A 27,304-nucleotide genomic window follows, 5' to 3' on the forward strand; every position below is an offset into this window, starting at 1 on the left:
CTGCTGATTTCTGTTCCTCCACTATGCCTGTTACTCTCCTTATCACCTAATGCCACTGGCTTTCCTATGTTTACCAATAATTCTTCCTCATTCTTCCTATAACTGGTTTCCTTACAACTCACACTGTTGCTACACTCAGAATACATTGATTTTCCACGAAAACCCATACCACTATCTGTTTCTAGTTTAAAGACCTAACAGCTCCCTCCACTGCGTTGGCCAGTGCTCCAACCCCAAGCCTAGATAAGTGAACCCCATCCCTGGCATACATGTCATTTCTGCCATAGAAGAGGTCACAGTTGTCTATGAATGTCACTTCATTTCCCTTACAGTGTTTGCCCAGCCAGCAGTTGACACCAATTGTGCTGGACAACCATTCATATCCAACTCCTCTCCTGTGCAAAATGCCATATATCACAGGGTTCCCACCCTTCTTCCTAATTATCTCTATTGCTGTTCTATACCTGCTAATCAGGTCTTCACTCCTACGTCTGCCAACATCGTTGCCTCCCGCACGGAGGCAGATAATAGGATTGCTCCCATTACCTTTCATGATGTCGTCCAGACGGCTTACAATATCCCCCATCCCAGTACCAGGAAAACATACCCTCTGCTTCCTCTTCCTGTCCCTAAGACAAAATGCCCTATCCATAAATTTCACTTGACTGTCTCCAACTAAAACAATGGTCTTACCTTCACTAGTGGAGTTCGTAGTGACGTTTTCAATGGTCTTCGTTGGGGTTTCGACTCACTCTCCTCTGCCAATGATTCCTTGGTACTCATTGCGATGTTTCCAGTAGAGAACACACATTCGTCTGGTAACACCGAAAATGGGTTGGAAGTCTCCACAGCAGTCTTTTGGATCTTCGTTGTTTCCACCACTCCAAAGGTCTTCTAGATTTTCAGCTTGGTTCTATGTTGGCCGGCCACTGACCAGGTTCCTCTCTTGACCTGAGGACTCACAACATGAGGATTACTTCGAATCCTCTTGTTTTCCTCCGTCAGTCATATCTCAAGCTTAGCAACCCTAAGCTCCTCTTTTAGCTGCTGGTAGAGTTGCTCAAGAAAGGACATCTTATGCAGATTCACAGACAACACACTGGACATATCTTCACAGAGCTAAGTACAGGTCACCACTGAGCTAATACAGGTCACCACTCCAAGTCACTTGCTTTTGTGACTTCTCACATTATCAAGGAACTATTAAAGCATTACATCAAAGGAAGGCATATAAGGCGTCAAGACTACACCTCACCATCACATCCCACAACAAAGCAACACTTAACACACACGTGACAACACCCGACTCTGTGAAACACACCTAATACTCTACCCAAGAATTAAGATTTATTGCTTGTTTAATGTATCATTAAAGTCTTCCCAAATTTTATTAATTATAAATGAATCCAATTTATATAAACAAAAGGAAATATTCATATTAATTTCAAAACTGCTTTTTATGAAACATGATTCAATTATATTCCTATCGACTATGGATTTGCTTGAGTTTTCCCTGAAGCAAGTTTATTCTTTTCACTGAGGATGAGGGTCCCCAGGACAGTTCTAGAGGTGGTACCTCCCTATATTTTATATAATATATATATATATATATATATATATATATATATATATATATATATATATATATATATATATATATATATATATATATATATATATATATATATATATATATATATATATATATATATATATATATATATATATATATATATATATATATATATGTATATATATATATACGGAGGTACCACCTCTAGAACTGTCCTACGGACCCTCATTCTCAGTGAAAAGAATAAACTTGCATTAGGGAAACCTCAAGGTTCTCCCTGAAGCTGTTTGAGAAATTTCTCCTACAATCCCCTATATTTAATGTATATTTTATTTAAAGACAAAATACACTGACAAAACATTCACAACATAGGTAACTCATAGCTACCTCTCGAGTACTTCACCCAGCTCCCCGGCGGTGGGCCGCATGACCAGAATGCTGCAGGCATTCCCTCTCTGGATCGCAACACTGAGTCTCTGAAAGAGGAAGCTGGTCGCCCTGTTTTCCTTGGTTTCTGTGGTGAGCTCTTTCAGGAACTTTAGAGCACACTTGCCCCATGCTCCAAGGGTATCCGACCCTATTGGGATAAAGTTATAGCAAGGGGGAAGGTCTTCATATTTGCGGATCTTCTGGGTCTCCCTGTGGCTGGCAGCTCCACCCCCTTCCACTACGGAGTATGGAAAGTAGGTGTCTGCCAATATGGCGGCACAGATGTAGTCCCAGGCAATCTGCTTTCCATCCTTCCAGGGTAGCGTAGTGGCTCCATCAGGACGCTTTTGACTTCTGTCAGACCTCTGCACTTGGGGTTCCCGTTGAGCTGGGCAACGGGGTGTGGCGAGGCTTCTCTTTGCGATGTCATTGAGCTCCTCATGTCTGGCATACTTTCCTTCTGCTGTGACACACGAGACCATGAAGTCTGAATTGATCAGCTGTCGCCCTGCCGCAAATACACCTATGTTCGGTGAGGATGGGGGCGGCTAGGCGAAGAGCAACACCAATCCGAATGGCCTGTGGGTCTAGATGGGTGCCCAGGAAGGAATTGGAAAGAGTTAACAGGAAATCTCCTGAGTGTGGTGCCTTCACTGCCAGGAGACGAGCTTTGTCCTTTTCTGAAGCATTGCGTTGTGTTGGCGATTTTTTCCATGATCGATTTGTCTCAGTGGGACTGGTTGTGCTCTTTGGGAGGAGCTGGTCTACTCGAGGAGTCTGAAAGGGTGTCCCACCGAATCGCTGCTTCAGTAAACCTCGAGACTTGAGCTCCTACCACGTCTCTCAAGCGTTTGGGAACAATCTTCTTGACTAATGAAATGGAAGCCAAACACGAAGACAGAAAAGCATGTAAAGCAACATGCGTTGCTTTGCGCACTCCTATACCTCCACAAGTTGAAGAATTGAGACACTTATGCAACACATGGGAATCTTTATTGAAGAAACGTTTCGCCACACAGTGGCTTCATCAGTCCAATACAAAGTAGAAATGGGGAAGGAGAGCAGGAGTTTGAGTTAATCAGTTCCTCAACCTGAAATCGATGTGTTCAGTCCATCTTGTAGGAAGTGCAGCATAGGGCCAGAGAGTTGGCTTATATACTACAGTCAAATGATTCGAAGCAGGAGGACGTGGGATCACAGTGGGACCTGCCACTAGTGTAAGTAGGTCGTCGTCCAAAGGTTGGACAAGCGTTGAAGTCTTTGTACCAAGATTCCATGATGTTGCAGTGTCTGACAGATGTGAAGAACGGTTTTGAAAACCGACAAGTTGAATAATTGAGACACTTATGCAACACATGGAATTCTTTACTGAAGAAACGTTTCGCCACACAGTGGCTTCATCAGTCCAATACAAAGTAGAAATGGGTTAGGAGAGGTGGAGTTTGAGGTAATCACTACCTCAACCTGGAATCGATGTGTTCAATCCATCACTCTTTTAGGAAGTGCAGCACAAGGCCAGAAAGTTGACTTATATACTGCAGTCAGATGAACCGAAGCCATTGTTTAGAGAAACGTTTCTTCAATAAAGATTCCCATGTGTTGCATAAGTGTCTCAATTCTTCAACTTGTCAGTTTTCAAAACCATTCATCACATCTGTCACAGACTGCAACATCATGGGATCTTAGCACAAAGACTTCAATGCTTTTCCCACCTTTGGACGTCGACCTACTTACACTAGTGGCAGGTCCCACTGTGATCCTGCCTCCTCCTACTTCGAATAATTTGACTGCAGTATATAAGCCAACTTTCTGACCCTATGCTACACTTCCTACAATAGTGATGGTCTGAACACATCGATTCCAGGTTGAGGGACTGATTACCTCAAACTCCTCCTCACTTTACCCATTTCTACTTTGCATTGGACTGATGAAGCCACTGTGTGGCGAAACGTTTCTTCAGTAAGGATTCCCATGTGTTACATAAGTATCTCAATTCTTCAAGTGAGTCTTGGCATAGTAAGACACCTTGGGAGGAGATACAGAGCATCCTGGGCATCAAGATCGCTTATTATCTCCTCCATTCTCATCAGGTCATTCAATTTGTCCTTAAGAACAGTGTCGATGGCCTGGTGACCCTGCGGTGCTCCCAAGAGGGTAATGTTGGATGGAGTGGTAGTAGAGACTTCCGGGAGGATTCTTCGTACAGCATTGATTATTTCCTGGTTCACTGTGATGATTTCACACTTGGAGGGATTGAACATGAGTCCCAAGTCTTCTCACTGTGTTTTCACCAGTTGTAGATCCCTTACCAGGGACTCTTCAGTACCTGCCAGAGTGCTATCATCCAGGTACTAGATGTTGAGCTCGCTGCATAGGCTGGAAGTCAGTTCTCTTACTGCGAAGCAGAAGAGAAGTGGAGCGAGTTGGTCACCCTGCTTAAAACCCTCTGATGAGAGAATTTCATGTTCTCCAAACAAAAGAATTGAGGGTTTGCTGTAGCCGGCTGAAATGAAGGGAGAAAGACTGGGAAACCGATCCCAAACAGCTGGCAAGAGAGCATCTCTCTTCACCATATTAAAGGCATTTCTAATATCAAGTTTGACTAAGGCCTTGTCTTCTGGAAGGTCCCTGATGTAGGCCCTTGCCGCATGAGCTGCGGCTTCACTGCCTTGAGAGACCCCAAAGCCCAGTTGGTGTGGCTGAAGTAAACTGGCAGCTTCTAGGCGAATGTGTCTTACTGCTGCTTTGGCAACGAGACGGCGAAGAGTGTTTCCAACCACAATGGGTCTGATTCCCCCATCCTTCCTTCTTCTTCAAAGCACATAGTTAGGCTCCAAAAAAAAATGGTTTAATTTCTTCTGGGATTCGCCCAGCCAGGCAGTTGTTGACGAAAGTTGTTAACTCGGTGAGAAGAATTGATGCAGATGCACCGACGTACTGGATTTACCATCTCTTTAAGGTGCTGAGGTCGAATTCCAGTGTAACCTCCTGCAGATCCTGCTGGTAATGACACAATCGCCTTATAGACTTCCGATTCTGGCAAAATTAATTGTTCAGTGATGGAGTCTTCCTCAGAGTTGTTGTTGATGGCTATGGTGTCCCTGGTTGGATGCTTGTCTCTTACTGCTTGGGCCGTGGTCTCATCTTTGGGGGCTACAGTGTCGTCACTTGTAATTATTCTGATTGCTCCCACTGTGTTACCTTCTTCGATTCCTTTGCTAACCTGTGCGCAAATTTTCTCGTTTTCAGTGGGGCTTTTCTTGGGTCTACCTATGTGATTCCTGCGATGATGAGGCAGAGGGACACAATTATCCGTTCTCGTATATATATATATATATATATATATATATATATATATATATATATATATATATATATATATATATATATATATATATATATATATATATATATATGTATATATTACATAGTATATTCCCTAACTCTCGTGAGTACATTTTGTCTGTCTGATGTGTGTTTTATTGATTGTAATCACATTGATTGTTTTAATCAGTTAGGTAAAACAATTCCAATTTAGACAAAGAATGGAGTAATAATTTGGGTGTGAGAAAAGACTCTTTTCATATATTTACCAATGCTTATATGGTAAGGAATTACCAGTTTAAGTTGTCATCGTGTCTTTTCAGTCTGTTTATTGACTCTCTGGCAACTGGTTATGTCTTCGTATAAACTATTTTGTAAGATTTCGTTCGGATTTTTAACCCCGGAGGGTTAGCCACCCAGGATAACCCAAGAAAGTCAGTGCGTCATCGAGGACTGTCTAACTTATTTCCATTGGGGTCCTTAATCTTGTCCCCCAGGATGCGACCCACACCAGTCGACTAACACCCAGGTACCTATTTGCTGCTAGGTGAACAGGACAACAGGTGTAAGGAAACGTGTCGAAATGTTTCCACCCGCCGGGAATCGAACCCGGGCCCTCCGTGTGTGAAGCGGGAGCTTTAGCCACCAGGCCACCGGGCCTGGTGATGATGGTACTTACATATAATTTTGTGAACGTAAGTCAGTATAAATGTAGAAAGAGTCCTAACAGAAAACTTCTCATAACCTGGTCCAATTAGTGGCAGAAATATTTTTGAAAGCAGAGAGAATATGCAAACTTCAAAATTCTAACGATAACTTCTTTCTGGTGATATAAATATCTGAGACTGGCATCCATTAATTTTTCTCTCTCTGTTTTAAATTTATTGCTGGGTTCTAGATAATTTTTATAAATTCTCAGCGAGTTCATCGTCAAAGAAAAGCACAGTATTAAATTGAAAAAAAAAAAACACTAGTTTTGTGAATATATTAATTGTTAGTTTTGATAATTTCTTTAATATTCAAAAACGCCTTACAGATTTTTTTTGAAATGGTATTTCTTTCACATTGGTCAATACGCTCCGACACCCTTATCATAGGTGTCCATTATTCACGATCTTTCCAGTATATTTATAAACTTAAAAACTCATTGAAATATATTATCAACTTACTATCACAACAAACACAGTCAGCTCCAGAACAGGAATAGCTTGTCAGCTGGTTGGTACAATCTTTCTGGTGTACGCAGTTGCCAGGACACCCAACAGTAGCTAGACAGCTAAGAGTACGCTTGGAGCAGCACATACAGTTGACACCAGTACAGCCGCTATCCATCAGATGTTCCCCAGCAAGGCACCAGCTCCTGCACACTCCATGGCCTTCATCACAGGAAGACTGTGTAGTGCAATCTGTTGAAAAAATATTTGTTTTTAATACATCATAAAAATAATCTGACGACAGCTTTTATGTATCAGTGAAACAGCTGGTATATACGTATATACAGCTGGCATATATGACTAAGCTTATATGTAACACTGCCTCAGCATTCGTGTAACAAGGATTCCGTGTTACAATTTACATCTAATACTAACTCAGATTTCACGTAGCATTCACCTACCCAGCTGCACAGTGGGTAGAAGGTAGCACTAAGCTAGCTATACTGAGAGCGGAAGGCAGTACTGAGCCAACTGCACAGTGGGTAGAATACAGCACTGAGCCACTTACACAGTGAGTAGAAGGCAGTACTTGGCCAACTGCACAGTTGGTAGAAGACAGCACTGAGCCGGCTATACAGTGGGTAGAAGACAGCACTGAGCCAGTTACACAGTGGGCAGAAGACAGCATTGAGGCAGCTACACATTGGTAGAAGACAGCACTGAGCCAGCTACACAGTGGGTAGAAGACAGCATTGAGCCAGCTACACAGTGGGTAGAAGACAACACTGAGCCAGTTACACAGTGAGTAGAAGACAGCACTGAGCCAGCTACACTGTGGGTAGAAGACAGCACTGAGCCAGCTACACAATGGGTAAAAGACAGCACTGAAGCAGCTACACAGTGGGTAGAAGACAGCACTAAACTAGCTACACATTGGGTAGAATACAGCACTGAACCAGCTGCACAGTGGGTAAAGACAGCACTGAACCAGCTACACAGTGGGTAGACGATAGCACCGAATCAGCTACACATTGGGTAGAATACAGCACTGAACCAGCTGCACAGTGGGTAGCAGACAACACTGAACCAGCTTCACAGTGGTTAAAGTCCGCACTGAACTAGCTACTCAGTGGGTAGCAGACGGCACTGAACTAGCTACACAGTGGGTAGCAGACGGCACTGAACCAGCTACACAGTGGGTAGCTGACAGCACTGAACCAGCTACACAGTGAGTAAAGACAGCACTGAACCTGCTACACATTGGGTAGCAGGCAGCACTGTATCAGCTACACGTATTGTCCTCATCGCTTCCGGGCCGTGTGGACATGCTGCGCAGACGCTCCCAATTAAGTTGTTTTTCTGCGCAGTTTTCCTGTTTTGAGCAATCAAAATGGCGGATAGACATGGTCGACGTGTAAATACTGTCTGTGTGGAACTGGTACGTGGTACCCTAAGCAGTTCTACAATGCAGGTGCTACTCCCAACGATTATTCGTGATATGTATGGGATACCCAATGAAGAGCTTTGTGGTGTGGCTGTTAACGGAGTTACGAGGATTTTTATCAAATTCATAAATGCTGGATTTTACACAAGAATAGTTGACACGTACCACGAGAAGAGGATGGCCGTGAATACAACAGTGGAGGTGTGTCTACATGATGTATCCAGCTATGTGATATATGTAAAAGTCAGGAATGTGCCCTTTGAAGCTACAGAGTATGATGTGGTAGTGGTATTCCGTCGTTATGGCAAGATGCATGCGGCAGAATTGGGAGTGTGGAAGGATGGGCCTTATGTGGGACTGCCCGAGGGTTCCTTCAGTCAGACGATGACGTTAAGGCAATCGATACTTTCGTATGTTTTATTGGAAGAGTTCTGAACGTAGGTATACGTATACTATGCAGGACAGAGAAGGACATGTAGGCTGTGCGGATCTTTTGACCATATGGCAGCCCAATGCCATAGAAAACCAGGATGGAGGGAACAGATGCCAACACTGGTGGATCAGCAGTTCTCTCCTGTGGTGCCGGAGACAGATGCGGCCGGAAGGCAGGCATCATGCAGTTGGAGTGAGGAAGTGGAAAAAGCAGAGGCGGAGATGGACTCATGTGCTACGTTACTTGTGGGGACGGGGCCTGAGCAGACGACGACGATGAGCAATGACGGTGAGCCTGTAATGCAACAGGATGGAACACTGGATGAGGTTTTGAATACCTTCCTGAGTGAGGTGGAGGGGAGTCTGGATGATGAGCAGCGTGGACGCTCATTGGAGGAGACTACAGACTCATCAGGACGTGGGAAGACCGTGTGCAATGAGGGGAAGAAGCACGCGGTAGTGGCTAAGGTGCACAGAGCGTGCACGGAAGAGAAGGTTACATGTGGAGATGGAGGTTCATGCAAGAGAACAGCTGGGACATCTGCTATGGATGACGTCTTAACGCCCGGGCAGAGACCTGGTAAGAAGTCTTGGAGGCCCAGGTTGGACCTCCCGGAGAGTGGGTGTAGCGGTGCTGAAGTACTGAAAGGTTCAAAAGGAAAAGGTGGGGTTGGGGGACTGGACAGACGGAGCTCTAGTCAGCAGCCAGGTCAAGCGGGTGCCATTCCAAGGCGGCGGGGCAAGCTGCCTTTACTGTCATAATTCAAGCTAGTAACGATTAATGTTAATGGCCTGAGAGCCGAGGTTAAAAGAGTGTGGGTGGAATGGTTTTTAAGGAGATTTAATGTAGATATATGTTTCATTCAGGAGCATAATTATAAGTTAAGTTGTAAGTTGTCTTTGAAAGGATATAAGTTGTATGTGAGTGGCTCTTTGAGGTTGAAAGGTGGGGTTGCTGTGGCTGTAAAGGAAACCAGTCCATTGCATATTTTGGGGTGGGAGGAGGGGAGGAGGGTCGTGCAGGTGGAGGCAGAATGGGGTGCAACGAGGGTTTGTTTTATAGGAGTGTATATGCCGGCGGATGGCAACGAACGAGTCAAGGAGAACTTTGTGAGGGAATTTTTGATGTACTATTTAAGGGGTTTACCTTTAGTCACTGTCATAGGGGGAGATTGGAATTGTGTTATTCGGGGTGGGGATGTGGAACCGTGGGGGCGGGGTGTATGTTGGGCATGTTATGCAATGTGTTTGGAGACGTGAGGGTTTTGGATGTTGTGGGGAGGGGTGGTTGGCGGGTTGAGTATACGTTTGTCAGACAGGATTATGCTGCAAGATTAGATAGGATCTATGCAACGGAAGCTGTACGTGTGTTGGGAGTCAGGACTTTTGATGTGGGGTTTTCTGATCATAGGGCAGTTATGGCAGATCTTGATTGGGAGGGTATGGTTAGGATACAATTGGGTTTTTGGAAATTAAATGCAAGACTCGTGAGAAGTGAGGAGGTGAGTATGGCTTTTGGGGTATGGTGGCAAACTTTTTGGGATTCTAGAGAGGTGGAGTCGTGTGTCTTAGAATGGTGGGAAAGGCACGCTAAGCCAGGTATAGCAGGTTTTTATAAAAGGAAGGGAAGGGAAGAGGTAGGGTGGAGGCATGGGTTGCAAAATTATTTGGAATATCAGCTAAATGGGTGTTATGAGGAAGGGGGGGCGGCAGTACGGAAACATGGTGCAACTCAAGGACAGGTTGGCAGAGTTACATAATGGTAGATTTGATGCGATAGGTGTAAGGGTGGGAATGGAGGCTGTGCTGTGGGGGGATAAACCTTCGGGAAGTGTTTTGCGAGGTTTTAGGGTAAGGCAGAAGGATTCGACTATTTTCAACTTGGAAGTAAGTGAGGATATGGGTGGATATCATAAGGGACAGGTACTGAATACTACAGAAGGCATGAGTAATTATGCTGATTTCTGGTTCCAAAAGAAGTGGGGAAGGGGAAGGAGGGCGATGCTATTGAGGAGGTGTGGGGGGGAGAGGTTTAGGGTCATGTGGAGAGGAGGGCATGGGGATGGGAGGTGAGATTAGCATGGGGGAAGTTGAGGAGGCTGTGTTCAACATGAGTACTGGCAAGGCACCGGGTATAGATGGGATTTCAAATGATTTTTATAGAATTCAATGGGAGCACATTAAGTACTGTCTGGTGAGGGTCATGAATTGTATGCGACGGGAGGGACAGTTAGGACAGACTCAGCGAATGGGTGTAGTCGTATTAGTACGCAAAAAGCAAGAGGGAAGAGTATTGAGTGAGTACAGAGCTATTTCGCTAATGTGTGCCGACTACAAGATTTTCGCAAAGATACTGGGCAATAGGATGAAGAAGGTGTTAGGTGGGGTTATTCATAAGAGGCACATGGGTATTCCAGGCAGAAGTATGAGAGATGGGCATGGCCGCATTAGGGATTTTTTGGAGGGTTGCAACGGGGGAGGGCTTTTGGGTATTGACTGGGAAAATGCATACGACTGTGTGGATAGAAACTTTCTGAGGGCTAGTTTGTTGCATCTCGGTTTTGGCATGGGAGTGGTGAGGTGGGCTGATACAATGTATTCATCTGCAATGGTGTGGGTACAAATTAATGGCAGGTTGGGAAGGCCTGTAAGGATGGAGAGGGGCTTGAGACAGGGGTGTCCCCTGTCTCAAATATTGTTTGCGTGTATGCAGCATCCATTTTATGGGCTCGTTGAGGAGAGGGGGATTTTAAATGGGGAGAAGGATGGGTGTATAGATGTGGTGGGGTATGTGGACGATACCACTGTTCTGATATCCGGAGTGGAGGGATTGTGTATGGTGGAAAGTGTGTTGAAGCTTTTCGGGAGGGCATCTGGAATGCGGGTGAACAGAGCAAAATCAAGTTTGCTGGAGGTGGGTGCCTGGGTGAGGGGGGGCTTGGGGTTGGAGTTTGGGTGGGAAGTAGTGGCTAGGCTAAAAATTTGTGAAGTTATATACATGACAGATGTGCGGGAGGCTAGGCAGGTGAATTCGGAGGTGGTGGTGGAGATGGCAGTAAAAAGGTTAAGGAGTTTACTGGCGGGGGACGTCACCTTACAACAGTGGGCGATAATCGTAAATTCATTAGTTTATAGTAAAGTGTGGAGTATGGCTGTGGTGTATCCACTGCAGAATCCAGACGTACATGAGATTCAGAGGAGGGCATTACGTTATGTTTGGGGTTTCGGGAGGGCATGGCTAAGCAAGGAGGTGGTGATGTCGAATATACGCAGTGGAGGAGTAGGCCTTTTAGCGTTGGGGCCGAGAGTAAAGGCCTTATATGTGAAACAGAGGTTCGTTAGGGAGGGGGGGAAAGAGGGGTTAGAGTGGGGAAAGTGATGGAGGATGTGCAGAGATGGTGGAGCAGAAAAGAATTAATTGAATGCGAGGATATGCTGAGGTTATTGTTATTGATTAGGGAGGTGGAAAAACTTAGGGTGGGGCGTTTGGTGACGATGAGCAGGAGGCCGGAAATCATACAGGGGGTATCGGTTTATCCCTTGTATGATTGGGGGATGATATGGAATGACTTTCGAAAGCTTAAGTTAATGCCGAGAGTACGGGAGTTTGTATATAGATTTATGATGGGGATATTAGCATCGAAAGCTGTTTTGTGTTCAATGGGATTGGTGAGGGAACAGACCTGCGATCACTGTGGAGAACAGGAAACAGCTTTTCATGCGGTTTATTTCTGTGAAGAGTTGAGGGAGGTAAGGGTGTGGTTAGCGAAGGTTTTTAGGTTGATGGGTGGGGGTAATGTAGAGACCCTGCGAGCCTTAACATTAGAAGTACGCGGGGTCTCCAGAGAAGTGAAAAGGGCGATTATGTATGTAGTGGTGGATTTTCTGTATATTTCCAGGAGGATGAGGGACACGGGAGGGGGGAGAATTAGAATTAGGGCAATTGCGGTGGGCATACATAGAACGGTTTGCAGGAACAAACTTATTTATGGGGGACAGTAGAGGGCACGTTTTCCGGAGACCTACTGCAAAATTACGGTCAATGGCCTCATTCAGTTGGCGAGCTAATTATACGTAAAGGACTGGTTTCCTTTATAAGCGGGTTGACATTAGTTTTTCGGAGGGGGAGTGTATGAGGTAAAGGACTTGCGAAAGAATGTGAGGGTCGGGAAAGTATGTACTGCGTGGTGCTGTGCTGACATTTAAGTTTTGTGTGAAAGATTTTGATAAGCCCAAGATTTGTATAAATTAGGTCCTTGTGATTAAAAGGGAGTTATAAAAGTCACTGTCCATGTTGGTCTACCAGTTTCTGCAAAGATAATTTTTCTGGTATGTATTTTCGTAGCATTTATTGTAATTTTGTAGGGAATTTCTTTCCTCTTAGATGGATTTTATATTTGGTTTTACATAATTTGTTTTCCATCACTTTTGTAATGGTATTAAGTTTCGTTGCTGATGCAACGTATGCTGTAAAAATCTTGCAGTTGTTGATGCTTTATACGCTTATGCAATTTTGTGTAATGCTTATTTTTGTTATAGAGTAATGTTGACGGATAATTACCAGACTTTGTTCTTAAGTTAAATCTCATAAACAGTTGCATGTATATATAAAGTTACAAAAATTAATGTTTGATCACTGCTGTGATCAATACGTGTGCGAATGATGTGGGTGTATTTATAGATGGGTTTTCATGGGGGGGGTCCCCCTCCAACAGTTTTGTGTATGTGTCATATATATTATCATTTTGTATAATGTGTGTCAGTGAATGGTGTGTATGTATTTTGCGTTTTCAAAAAATTTTTCTCTTGCACTTGTGATATAATTCTTAGTAATCTTGTCCGGATCCTGTATTGCTGTGGTATTTAATATTTTATATTACCTTGTAATTTATGATGTTTTAAATAAAATATATATATGAAAAAAAACACCGTGTTGCGCCCCCTGAATGGGACCCAGTGTATATGCATATATTATCTTTCATATAATTTTATATTGCCGATATTTTCATTAATAACTAAAATGAAAATATCTTGCTTTATATAATTATTTGACTTATTATATTAACTATGTCTGTAGGTAGGATGTTACATTTACACTTCACTGTGCTCGCTGTAGGAGAGTTGTGACTGGCTGTCCACTCTCACAAGTTATCCTTGCTAAATAGTTGCCCACTTGTTAGGCGTCACTGAAGTGGCACTGACTAGTCACGTGATCGCACCTGAGGTTTGAGACTGCCCTCCCTACCTCACTCTCTTGATCTTATTCTTGTCCTAGAAGTCTCCCCTCAAAGGAGGTTCCTTGACGCTGGTGAGGAGTTCTTGATCTAGGGAATTGGATCTCTGCACCAGTTCCCTGAATTGATCCTGACTGTCTTCCATCCTCCCCACATGCGCTGTATAATCCAATGGGTTTAGCGCTCCCCCCATGGTTATAATAATAATTATAATGGTCCTAGATGCATTTCTCTTGCCTCTCGTCTCTCAGGCTGTTTGTTCGTGACTTAGACTCTGTCTTTGGTAAAGTATTATTTCGTTGGAAAGCCAAAACATACTTCATGTATCTCTGTGTAACTGTTCACAGAACATCGTTCAGAGTTAGTGATTTTTGACGTTTCGCTGAAGTTGTGTCGTGTGGAGACAGTTCAACCCTCGTCCCAAGCTAATGCTTCTCACCTACTCTGTAGCATCTACACACTGTCGTAGTCGAGGATTTGGTTATGCTGAACTTTGATTCAGTATTAAAGGAGTTTTATGCCCTTTATGGAGGATCTACTGATGGTCCCCCAGTTAGGGTCGTTATTTTGTCTCCTTGTTCCTGACGCTGTGCTGCTGCTTTGTACATTATTGCTGTTTGGCGAATGGTTCGTCTTATTGTTCCGGCAATCTGCTTGATTGCCTTGATGGTCGAGAAGTTGTAATGTTTGTGGACTTGTTGCCCATCACTGTTTAAGTATAATTCGACTGACAGACTGACATGTGCTGAAGCAGGAGTGTCGAGGACAGACTGATAAGGGAGAGGCCAGGATGAACTAGGACATTGACATGGGAGGTATCATGATGGACAAGGACATTGACATGGGAGGAATCATGATGGACAAGGATATAGACATGGGAGAAATCACGATGAATAAGGATATTAACATGGTAGTAATCACGAATCACGATGGACAAGGACACTGACATGGGAGGAATCACGATTAACGACAGATAAGGACATTAATATGGGAGGAATAACGACGGACAAGGACATTGACATGGGAGGAATCACGATGGACAAGGACATTGGCGTAAGAACGATTAAGACAAATAAAAATTAGGTGAGGACAGTAAATCGATCATCATATCAGTTTTAACATACAAAACATCCACCAGTTACTTACTGTCACAACAGATGCAGTTAGATCCTGAACAGGTATAGTTTGCTAAAGGTACAGTGCACAATCCAACATCTTTGCAGGTGCCACGACAGTTACTGGAAGGGGAGCACGTTGCCTGGCGCAGTGTGCAGCACTTGCAGTCTGAGTTATTACATCCTCCTGCCAACTCTCGTTCTAAACTGAGGCAGGAATCCCTGCACATTCCATAACCTTCATCACAGGAACTCTGCACATTGCATTCTGTTTGAAATTATATACTCTTTAGAAATCCTTTATAATAACATTAGGTGCTTGAACAATTTAAAATGGTCACCAGTCAACCTTTCAGATGTATTTTACCTCAGATCAGTTCTGATTTTCAGTGTGATACTGTTGGTCACAGAAGAAACACTGTTACATACGTTAGTTACTTACTGTGACAGCAAGTACAGTTATTTCCTACACAACTGTAATTTGTCATTGGCTTGAAACAAAGAGTTTGTTGCATGCAGTTGCCAGGACAGTCACTAGTGGCTTGACAAGTTTGCAAGACTTGGCGCAAAGAGCAACACTTGCAGTCAGCATCACCACAACCTCCAAGCACCTCGTGCTCGCCTTTACTGCATCCACTTTTACAATTACCAAAGCCGTCATCACAGGAAGACTTAATAGTACATGCTGTTGATAAAAAAAATGCACTCTCTTAGTAACTACAATTACAGGTTCATTATATGTATATTGCATTTTATTCATAATTAATTAATTTATACAATCACAGTCAGTATAAGGCGTGTAAAATCTGAAAAAAGACACCTCATACCCTAATGTAAACAGTGTCAGGTGAGTAAAATCTAAGGACTGATGCATCAAACCTTGACTTAAGCAGTGTCGTGTGTGTCATATTGGAAGGCAGGAACTTCACACCATGAAAGTGTATGATACATCAGGTATGTGAGTATCAAGATGATACATCAGGTATGCAAGTATTAAGACGATACATCAGGTATGCGAGTATCAAGATGATACATCAATCAACAATCAATCAAGTTTATTCTCTATAAGGGGTTTACAGGTTTTGGATATTGTGTGGTTTACATGTTGTAAAATACTAATTACAGAGGGGGCCATTAGGACACCTAGCATGGCTAGGCATTTCGGGCAGACTTAGATTAATTCTTAACATTAAATTCTTACAGATTATGGTATTAAGGCTAAGTGACTACATTATAATTTATGAGCTTAGCAATGTGAATGCTTTTGTTTTCGCACAATACAAAGTGTCTATATTTGAGTATCATAGGCAAACTTATGACTAATTAAGATTCATTATTTTAAGATTAAGATTAATATTTCTGGGTTTATAGTCAGTGGGTGAGTGAGTGTAATTGTGAACCACCAGGTGGTTTTCATGTAGTTAGTTGTCGGGGTGTATCAAGGAGATAAGATGCTTTCTAACTGTAGTTTTGAAAGTGATGAATGTGTCTGCAGTTCTAGAGTTTTCAGGTAGGGTGTTCCAGATTTTAGGTCCTTTGAAATACATTGAATTTTTGTAAAGGTTTAGTCAAACACGGGGAATATCATAGAGATGTTTGTGTCTGGTGTTATGCCTGTGGATCCTGTCACAACTATCAAGAAAGCGTTTTAGGTCAAGGTTAATATTGGAATTTAAGGTCCTGTAGATATAGATTGCACAGTAGTAAGTGTGGATGTTCTGAACAGGGAGTAAGTTTAGATCTATGAAGAGTGAGGTGTGTGTTGCCAGGGATGGAAGTTAGTGATTTTTCTTACTGCGGCTTTTTGTTGGGGTATTATTGGCTTTAGGCGTATTGCTGCAGTTGATCCCCAAGCACAGATAGCATAGGTGAGGTATGGATAAATAAGTGAATGGTATAGTGTGAGAAGGGCAATTTGCGGCACGAAGTATCGTATCTTCGACATCAGGTATGCGAGTATCAAGATGATATATCAGGTATGCGAGTATCAAGATGATACATCAGGTATGCGAGTATCAAGATGATACATGAGGTATGCGTGTTTCAAGATGAGACATCAGGTATGCGAGTATCAAGATGATACATCAGGTATGCGAGTATCAAGATGATACATCAGGTATGCGAGTATCAAGATGATACATCAGGTATGCGAGTATCAAGATGATACATCAGGTATGCGAGTATCAAGATGATACATCAGGTATGCGAGTATCAAGATGAGACATCAGGTATGCGAGTATCAAGATGATACATCAGGTATGCGAGTATCAAGATGATACATCAGGTATGCGAGTATCAAGATGATACATCAGGTATGCGAGTATCAAGATGATACATCAGGTATGCGAGTATCAAGATGATACATCAGGTATGCCAGTATCAAGATGATACATCAAGTAGGTATGCAAGTATGAGTATCAAGATGATACATCAGCCAGTATATGCAAGTATGAGTATCAAGATGATACATCAGGTATGCGAGTATCAAATGATACATCAGGTAAGTATCAAGATGATACATCAGGTATGCGAGTATCAAGATGATACATCAGGTATGCGAGTATCAAGATGATACATCAGGTATGCGAGTATCAAGATGATACATCAAGTATGCGAGTATCAAGATGATACATCAAGTATGCAAGTATCAAGATGATACATCATGTATGGGAGTATCAAGATGATACATCAGGTATGCGAGTATCAAGATGATACATCAGGTATGCGAGTATCAAGATGATACATCAAGTATGGAAGTATCAAGATGATACTTCAAGTATGGAAGTATCAAGATGATACATCAGGTATGCGAGTATCAAGATGATACATCAGGTATGCGAGTATCAAGATGATACATCAAGTATGGAAGTATCAAGATGATACATCAGGTATGCGAGTATCAAGATGATACATCAAGTATGGAAGTATCAAGATGATACATCAGGTATGCCAGTATCAAGATGATACATCAGGTATGCCAGTATCAAGATGATACATCAAGTATGCGAGTATCAAGATGATACATCAGGTATGCCAGTATCAAGATGATACATCAAGTATGCAAGTATCAGTATCAAGATGATACATCAGGTATGCCAGTATCAAGATGATACATCATGTATGCCAGTATCAAGATGATACATCAAGTATGCCAGTATCAAGATGATACATCATGTATGCAAGATGATACATCAGTGATACAAGATGAGTATCAAGATGATACATCAGGTATGCCAGTATCAAGATGATACATCAGGTATGCGAGTATCAAGATGATACATCAGGTATGCCAGTATCAAGATGATACATCAGGTATGCGAGTATCAAGATGATACATCAGGTAAGTATATGATACATCAGGTATGCAGTATCAAGATGATACATCAGCGAGTATATGATACATCAGGTATGCAGTATCAAGATGATACATCATGTATGCGAGTATCAAGATGATACATCAGGTATGCCAGTATCAAGATGATACATCAGGTATGCGAGTATCAAGATGATACATCAGGTATGCGAGTATCAAGATGATACATCAGGTATGCGAGTATCAAGATGATACATCAGGTATGCGAGTATCAAGATGATACATCAGGTATGCGAGTATCAAGATGATACATCAGGTATGCGAGTATCAAGATGATACATCAGGTATGCGAGTATCAAGATGATACATCAGGTATGCCAGTATCAAGATGATACATCAGGTATGCCAGTATCAAGATGATACATCAAGTATGCGAGTATCAAGATGATACATCAGGTATGCCAGTATCAAGATGATACATCAGGTATGCCAGTATCAAGATGATACATCAGGTATGCCAGTATCAAGATGATACATCAGGTATGCCAGTATCAAGATGATACATCAGGTATGCCAGTATCAAGATGATACATCAGGTATGCCAGTATCAAGATGATACATCAGGTATGCCAGTATCAAGAGAGAGTATCATTTTAAATCACAGTCAAACTACTGAACTTAACATATTTAATTCATATGCTGCTTCCTTCTTAAGTAGTAACTCAAATACAATATATAAACACATTGACAAGCCTTCATACACATGCTGCCTCGTAATATGTCAGCCAAAATGATAATTCAGTTGTCTATGCTAACCAGAACATCCTCACAAATCTAAACGCATTTTATCGGATAGTATCAATAAATAACAAAAATAACAAAAAGCAGGAGGGGACAGTCAAATACTAAGAAAGTGGAGCACTGCAAGGGAGCTGGTGCCCACAGAGGGTAAGAGCAAGAACACCGAGGCGGGGAACAAATAAATAAATAAAAGGAACAAATACACAGGGCAGAAGAAAGACACACAACCCAAAGGAGAAAGAGGAAAAAGGAAAAGGGAAGAGGGAGAAGAAGAAAAAGGAGGAACCAGGTTAGGTCACGAGTGTTCTGAAATTTGGAGCATTTTACAATATAGTGGGAGAGGAAGGCATCTACAGAGACGAAGCCACGACTAAGATTCATACAAGGAAAATTGTATATTAGGGAGGATTCAACCAGACGGCGACTGTTAAAGTTGGAAGTAGGGAAGATAGTTTTAGCAGAAGACCAGTCAATAGGATGTCTGTGATCTCTGACGTGACAGAAAAGAGCATTGTTAGTGTCGACAAGCCTAACACTATTTTTGCGCTCCTTAAGTCTGTCAGAAAAAGATCGACCAGTTTCTGCAAAATATTGAAGGGGACAGGAGGAACAAGAAAAAGAGTAGACACCAGGAACATCTGTTGAGGGAGGAGAGGCATGAACGAGATTAGTGTGATGAGTGTTAGTCTGGCGGAAAGTAAGTTTGATGTCTAAGGAACGAAGAGAGTTGTTGAGATTAGAAAGACCGGAAATGTAGGGAAGTAAGAGGACAGAAGAATTCCAAGGAGTAGAGAGTTTGGGAGAGAAGAAACTAGTTTTAGCACGTGAGAAGGCAGAGTCAATGAAATGGGAAGGGTAGCCAAGACGGGAAAATGAATTATGAAGAGTGGAAATTTCAGATTGAACTAACTGAGGATCACATATTCGAAGAGCACGGAGAAAGAGGGAGATAAGAACACTTTTCTTGACAGAGTAAACATGATAAGAAAAGTAGTGAATGTACATGCCACTTGCGGTAAACGGAAAAGGCAAAACCTGTGTCTAACCGGTGTACATGAACATCAAGAAAAGGAAGCAAGGAGTTAGATTCCCATTCAGCTTTTAACATAATGGAAGGGGCAAGATTATTAAGAACATCAAGAGATGGTTGGAAGAGACAAGAGTCATGAGGCCACAGAGCAAATATGTCATCAACATAGTGGAGCCAGAGTGAAGGGCGCACATCGATAGTAGGAAGAAGAACAGTCTCGAAGTATTCCATGTAAAGATTAGTAAGGACAAGAGAGACAGGAGAGCCCATAGCCACACGGAAGGTTTGAGAATAATATTTACCTTGGAAGGAAAAGTAATAGTGTCCACACAGGGGTGATTAGATCAAGAAAGACATCAGTAGGTATAGGGAGATGAAGAAACCCATCATTGGCCTTCTCTCTAAGAAAATCAAGGACATCATCAAGAAGGACATTGGTGAAGAGAGACTCAACGTCAAGACTAAGCATCTTACAGGTCGGGAGAGAGCGAACCCGTTCAATGAAGTCCTGAGAGTGACGGAGGTGGACAGGAGAAAAAGTACCAAGAAAGGGAGTGAGGGTTTTGGCCAGGCAGGAAGAAAAAGAATAAGAAAAGAACCTCTAGAGGATATGATAGGATGTAGGGGGATTTATGGGTTTATGGGTTTTGGGAAGGCCATAGAAATAGGCCAGAGAGGGACAGATGACACGAAAACATTGAACAGTGTCAGTCAGGAGGACAGAGGTCGGAGAGAGTCCATAGTTTCTTGTTAAAAGTTCTCTTGATGCAATCAAGAGGGTTGGAAATGAGAGGAGTGTAGGTACGTGAGTCAGAGTGCAAGACATCAGCTTTACGGAGGTAATCCTCGCGATCAAGGATAACTACCGAATTGCCTTCGTCAGAAGATAATATTACAATGTTAGTGTTGGATTTAAGAGAAGAAAGGGCAAGTTGGTAACGGCGTGGAAGGTGGTGGGTCTTAGAAAACAGACGATGAAGAGCAGGAAGGAGAGCGCCACAAAAGGTGGACAAGTCAGGAAGATTACGGGAGCGAGACTGACGAAAAAAATCAAAAGAGCTAATCAGGGCAATTCCAGCGCGAGGGGTAGGTGAAGTGGCAAAGGAAAGACCAAAACCAAAAAGTTTAAGCTCATATTGAGGGAGTGGGACAAAAGACAGGTTAGTAACACAGTCAGTAAGGGAGAATTTAGACCAAGCACTAGCTGAGATGAGACGTTGAAGTTTATTCCATAGTTTAGAGGAATGAATTTGTGAATTCAGGCGAGCAGTGTCAAAAGCAATGGTAGAGAGAAGGTTGCAGAGATCTTGTGGAAGAGAAGCAAAGAGAGCACGTTAACGCTGACGGAAAATAAAGAAGGCATCTTCATCCTGAGACTTCGTAGAAAGGATGAGCTGCTGAAGTAGGAGACGGGAATGATCAGGAAAGAGAATGCCCAGTGGGTTGGGTTTCAGAAAATTAGAGAACGAAGGTGGCTAAACTTGTTCAGCAAGACAGTCACACAGAAAGTGAAGCTGATTCTTACGATGCCTTGTAGCAATAAGAGCAGTCTCATGAGAACGAAAGATGGGCTTAAAAGATGGAAGAACTTTAAAAAAGTTGGAAAGAACAAGACGGTTAACTGCGGGGTCCATAATAACACGAAGGCACAATACCGTGACTGGAACAATACACAAATAATCCACACACAGAAGAGAGGAGCTAACGACGACGTTTTGGTCCGACTTGGACCATTTACAAAGTCACACTAACGAAAAGGAGAGAAGGATGGGTATATATAGGCAGGAGGTGGTAGCAGTAGTAGTAGTAGTAGTAGTAGTGGCAGTGGAAGGAAGTAGTAGTGGGGAGGTGGTAAGAGTAGGAGGGACCAGTCAAGTACTAAGAGAGAGAAGCACTGCAAGGGAGTTAGGTGCCCACCGAGGATAAGAGCAAGAACACCGAGGGGGGAAAAACAAATAAATAAATAAAAGGAACAAATACACAGAAAGACAGATAACCCAAAGGAGGAAAAGGAAAGAATAAAAGCGGAAGAGGGAGAAGAAGAAAAAGAAGGAATGAGGTTAGGTCACAAGTGTTCTGAAATTTGGAGCATTTTACAATATAGTGGGAGAGGAAGGCATCTACAGAGACGAAGCCAGAACTAAGATTCATACAAGAAAAATTGTGTATTAGGGAGGATTCAACCAGACGGCGACTGTTAAAGTTGGAAGTAGGGAAGACAGTTTTAGCAGAAGACCAGTCAATAGGATGTCTGTGATCTCTGACGTGACAGAAGAGAGCATTGTTAGTGTCGTCAAGCCTAACACTATTTTTGTGCTCCCTAAGTCTGTCAGAAAGAGATCGATCAGTTTCTCCAAAGTATTGAAGGGGACAGGAGGAACAAGAAAGAGAGTAGATACCAGGAGCATCTGTATTATTATTATCATAATGAAAAAGAAGTGCTAAAGCACAAGGGCTATACAGCGCTGCAGGGAAGGGAAGGAAGCGAGGGTATCATGTGGCAAGAGGAGGGAGGGATGATTAGTAGGTTACAGAAAACAGTAGGGCAGGGGATTGTGCTGGGGTAGAGAGTAGCAAGAAATTGAGGTAGAAAGGGCTGAGGGGAGCGCTAAAGGTATCATCATCAGAGTTTGAGGAGTAAGTCAGTTGTTGTCAAAAAGTCAATGAGAGAGTCTGGATGAAAGGTGGGTCCATCAACAAGAAGGGAAGGTAAAGAGAGAGCAGCAGAGCAAAGACGACGTTTGAGGTAAATTCTGCGTGCTCGTTGATAGAGTGGGCAGTCTAACAGAATGTGGCTGACCGCTACTGGAACCTGACAATTCTCACAGAGAGGAGCAGGGCGCCTCTCCATGAGATATCCATGAGTAAGACGAGTGTGACCAATGCGAAGGCGGGAGAGAGTAGTCTCCCAGCCTCGACACTGATGACAAGAAGACGGCCAGTAACCGATACTCGGTTTAATAGAATGAAGTTTGTTATGAGGTTATGAGGATAACAAAAAGATTAGGTGATGAAAGATTGAATATCAGATTGGAGGGAGAGAGTATGGAGGAGGTGAACGTATTCAGATATTTGGGAGTGGACGTGTCAGCGGATGGGTCTATGAAAGATGAGGTGAATTATAGAATTGATGAGGGGAAAAGAGTGAGTGGTGCACTTAGGAGTCTGCAGAGACAAAGAACTTTGTCCTTGGAGGCAAAGAGGGGAATGTATGAGAGTATAGTTTTACCAACGCTCTTATATGGGTGTGAAGCATGGGTGATGAATGTTGCAGCGAGGAGAAGGCTGGAGACAGTGGAGATGTCATGTCTGAGGGCAATGTGTGGTGTGAATATAATGCAGAGAATTCGTAGTTTGGAAGTTAGGAGGAGGTGCGGGATTACCAAAACTGTTGTCCAGAGGGCTGAGGAAGGGTTGTTGAGGTGGTTCGGACATGTAGAGAGAATGGAGCGAAACAGAATGACTTCAAGAGTGTATCAGTCTGTAGTGGAAGGAAGGCGGGGTAGGGGTCGGCCTAGGAAAGGTTGGAGAGAGGGGGTAAAGGAGGTTTTGTGTGCGAGGGGCTTGGACTTCCAGCAGGCATGCGTGAGCGTGTTTGATAGGAGTGAATGGAGACAAATGGTTTTTAATACTTGACGTGCTGTTGGAGTGTGAGCAAAGTAACATTTATGAAGGGGTTCAGGGAAACCGGCAGGCCGGACTTGAGTCCTGGAGATGGGAAGTACAGTGCCTGCACTCTGAAGGAGGGGTGTTAATGTTGCAGTTTAAAAACTGTAGTGTAAAGCACCCTTCTGGCAAGACAGTGATGGAGTGAATGATGGTGAAAGTTTTTCTTTTTCGGGCCACCCTGCCTTGGTGGGAATCGGCCAGTGTGATAATAAAAAAAATAATAAGTTTGTTATTGAGCAGAGCAGACCAACTTTGTTGCCATTGGGTGTGAAGGTGGGTAGCTATAACAGCAAAATAGTCCATGAATGGAACACCTCTATATGAAACTGGAAGGTCATGTACTGCCTGTTCATTGCCCTGTACGTCAACATGACCAGGGACCCAACAAAAAACAATATCTTTATGCTTGGTAGAGATACGACATAACCAAAGTTGGATACAGAGAACTAGGGGGTGAGGTGTATCAATTTTTTGTACAGCCTGTAAAGCAATAAGGGAGTCTGAAACAACCACAAATGATGACACAGGCATAGATGCGATACAAATAAGTGCTGCAAGAATGGCATACAATTCAGCAGTAAAAATGCTAGCCGAAGACAGTAAATGCCCTCGCAGAACGCTGCCCAGAAACACTGCTGCGAATCCAACACCATCAGAAGACTTAGAGCCATATCTGTACACTGCGATGGCATGAGAATGAGAGTGGAAGTGGTCAAGAAAAAGAGAGAGGGAAGCTACCATAGGCAGTTGGGCTTTTGAGCAAAGGAGTGAGAAAGAATAGACTCGAACAGATGGAACTTCCCAGGGAGGGAGGGAAAAGTGAGATGCTACATGAACATAGAAAGATGGCAACTGAAGGGAAGTCAAGAGCAAATGTAGGCATTAAAATGGTATAAAATACCGACAGGTTGTTAGGTAAGACACATATGCAACAGTTAGGTATCTTTATTATGAAACGTTTCGCCTACACAGTAGGCTTCTTCAGTCAAGTACAGAAAAGTTGATAGAAGCAGAAGATACTTGAAGACGATGTAATCAGTCCATCACCCTTAAAGTTTTGAGGTGGTCAGTCCCTCAGTCTGGAGAAGAGCATTGTTCCATAGTATGAAACAATATACATATTGTTTCATACTATGGAACAATGCTTTTCTCCAGACTGAGGGACTGACCACCTCAAAACTTTAAGGGTGATGGACTGATTACATCGTCTTCAAGTATCTTCTGCTTCTATCAACTTTTCTGTACTTGACTGAAGAAGCCTACTGTGTAGGCGAAACGTTTCATAATAAAGATGCCTAACTGTTGCATATGTGTCTTACCTAACAGCAAATGTAGGCGAAGAGAAAAGGGACGAAGCAAACAGGGGTGGCGAACAAATAAAGAATGTCTACTAATATCAGTGACTATTCTATAAATGGAAGGATTGTGGAGATCATGAGAGCATACAGTAGCGAAGGCAATGGGCATCACGGCGATCGGACAAGGATGGAACATTCACTTCTGCATAGAGGCTCTCAACAGGGGAAGAGCGAAAAGCACCAAGGCATAAACGTAATCGCTGATGATGGATGGAGTTAAGGCTAGAGAGAGTAGCAGGAGAGGCCGCTGAATAGGTCTGGTCACCATAATCGAGTTCCGATAAAATGAGGGCTGAATGTAGGCGAAGGAGAGTTCGACGATCAGCTCCCCATGAAAGATGAGCAACGGTTATGAGAAGGTTCAATCGGCTGTGACAAGTTGCCTTCATAGAGGTAATGTGAGGTTTCCAGGATAACATACGGTCAAAGAGAAGGCCTAGAAACCTGACTGTATCACGTTCAGGGATACGTGAACCATAAAGGTAAAAAGGATGATTTGAGATGACAGAGTGTCTAGTGAAAGTAATTTGGTGAGTTTTGGTACTGGAAAATTTAAACCCATGTGTGGTGGCCCAATTAGAAACACGGTCGATCGCATGCTGGAGAGAAACTGTAATGAGGTGACAGTGCCTGCACAAGCAATAGCGAAGTCATCAACATAGAGTGACGACCAAATATTGGATAGAAGACTAGAGGCCAAATCATTTATAGCAAGGAGAAAAAGTGTTGTGCTCAGAACACATCCCTGGAGGACACCTTCAGCTTGGACAAAGTCCGAGGAGAGCACATTATTAACCCGAACACAGAAATGACTGTCAGGTAAAATGTTCTTAAGGAAGGATGGTAGATTGCCTCGAAGGCCTAAGGAGTGGGCTTGGGCCAAAATATTATTCCTCCAAGTTGTGTCATATGCCTTCTCAAGGTCAAAAAAATATGGCAATAACTGAGTGGTTATTCACAAAGGCATTACGAACATATGTATCCAAGCATAGTAAAGGGTCTATAGCAGAACAGCCCTTACGAAAGCCATATTGGCTATTGGAGAGACTGTTTTGTGTCTCTAAATACCACATTAAACGTCGATTTACCAGACGTTCCATCACTTTGCAAACTGCACTGGTAAGAGCAATGTGATGATAGTGGGAGGCATCAAGTCCTGTAGTACCCGGTTTGCGGAACGGGAGAACAATGGCAGATTTCCACAGCTGGGGAAGAACTCTTTTTGACCAAATAAGATTGAAGAGGTGTAAGAGGACTGCAAGGGCTGACTAATGTAAATGTTGTAACATCCAAATATGAATGTCGTCAGGCCCAGCTGTCGATGATCGGCAAGCTGAGAGTGTCGCCTCTAGTTCTTGAAGTGCAAAAGGCACATTATACGGTTCTTCTTTGAGAAAAGAAAAGTCCAAGGGTGCTAACTCTTTGGCAGACTTTGAGGAAAGAAACGAGGGGCATAGATAAAGCCCCGAGAAATACGGACCAGATGATTGCCAATTTCAATCAAGAGGGTTTGCTATATCAACACCGGCGACCCACAGAACAGGAGCCGGGTCAGAAGAGTATTTACCGCTCAATTTCTGCACTTTTTTCCAGACTGCACTCATAGAGGCAACAGAGGTGATGGTGGAAACATAATCTCGCCAGCAAGTGCACTTAGTGTCATGAATGACAAGGCGAGCGACTACATGCTTCTGCTTAAACTCAAAAAGTCTCTCAGTGGTTCTATTGTACCGGTACCTGCCCCACGCAGCGCGTTTCAAACGTACTGCACGAGCACAAGCAGGAGACCACCAAGGCACACACTTCTGAGAATGCCTGCCTGAGGTTTGGGGTATAGAATGAGAAGCTTCGGTTAAAACTGAGGACGAGAAGAGGTGTAAAAGCTCATCAACGGAGGACGAAGAAAGAACCTCACTAAAAGCAGTTAGTTGTGAGTAAAAGTCCCAATTTGCCTGATCAAATTGCCAGCATGGGCTACAAAGAAGTGGTGAATATGAAGGAGAAGTAAGAATGATTGGAAAATGATCGCTGTCATGTAAGTCCGGGAGAACAGACCAGGTGAAGTATAGTGTAGTAGAGGAAGAGCAGACTGAGAGATAAATGCAAGAGAGAGTATGAGTACGAGGATCAAAATGGGTTGGAGTACCTGTATTTAAAACATTGAGGGCGTGGGAAGCAAGAAAAGCCTCCAACTAAATGCACGGGAATCACAGTGAGACCCCCTAGAGGAAATGATGGGCATTAAAATCGCCAAGTAACGAAAGTGGTGGAGGTAAGGATGAAACAAGAAAGGCAACATCCGGGATATATAATGCTCGAGAAGGAGAGAGATACAAAGAACAGAGTGTATACCACCTATGCAAGTGGATACGGGCTGCTGTGTAATGCAGCGAAGTACGAACAAATAGCTGATGGTACAGAATATCAA

The 27,304-nt window shown here is 43.0% G+C and overlaps 1 long non-coding RNA gene across 1 annotated transcript; it reads right to left on the bottom strand.

Annotated features, from left to right (window-relative positions):
* Positions 1 to 6,511: 6,511 nt before the first annotated feature.
* LOC138854654 (uncharacterized) lies at positions 6,512 to 15,355 on the bottom strand. Its single transcript, XR_011393844.1, has 3 exons — positions 15,148 to 15,355; positions 14,737 to 14,973; positions 6,512 to 6,732 (listed from the first exon to the last, which is right to left on the bottom strand). It is a non-coding gene; the product is annotated as an uncharacterized lncRNA (long non-coding RNA).
* Positions 15,356 to 27,304: the final 11,949 nt, after the last annotated feature.

Source organism: Cherax quadricarinatus, chromosome 66 (genome assembly GCF_038502225.1).
Source record: "Cherax quadricarinatus isolate ZL_2023a chromosome 66, ASM3850222v1, whole genome shotgun sequence".
Taxonomy (NCBI): domain Eukaryota; kingdom Metazoa; phylum Arthropoda; class Malacostraca; order Decapoda; family Parastacidae; genus Cherax; species Cherax quadricarinatus.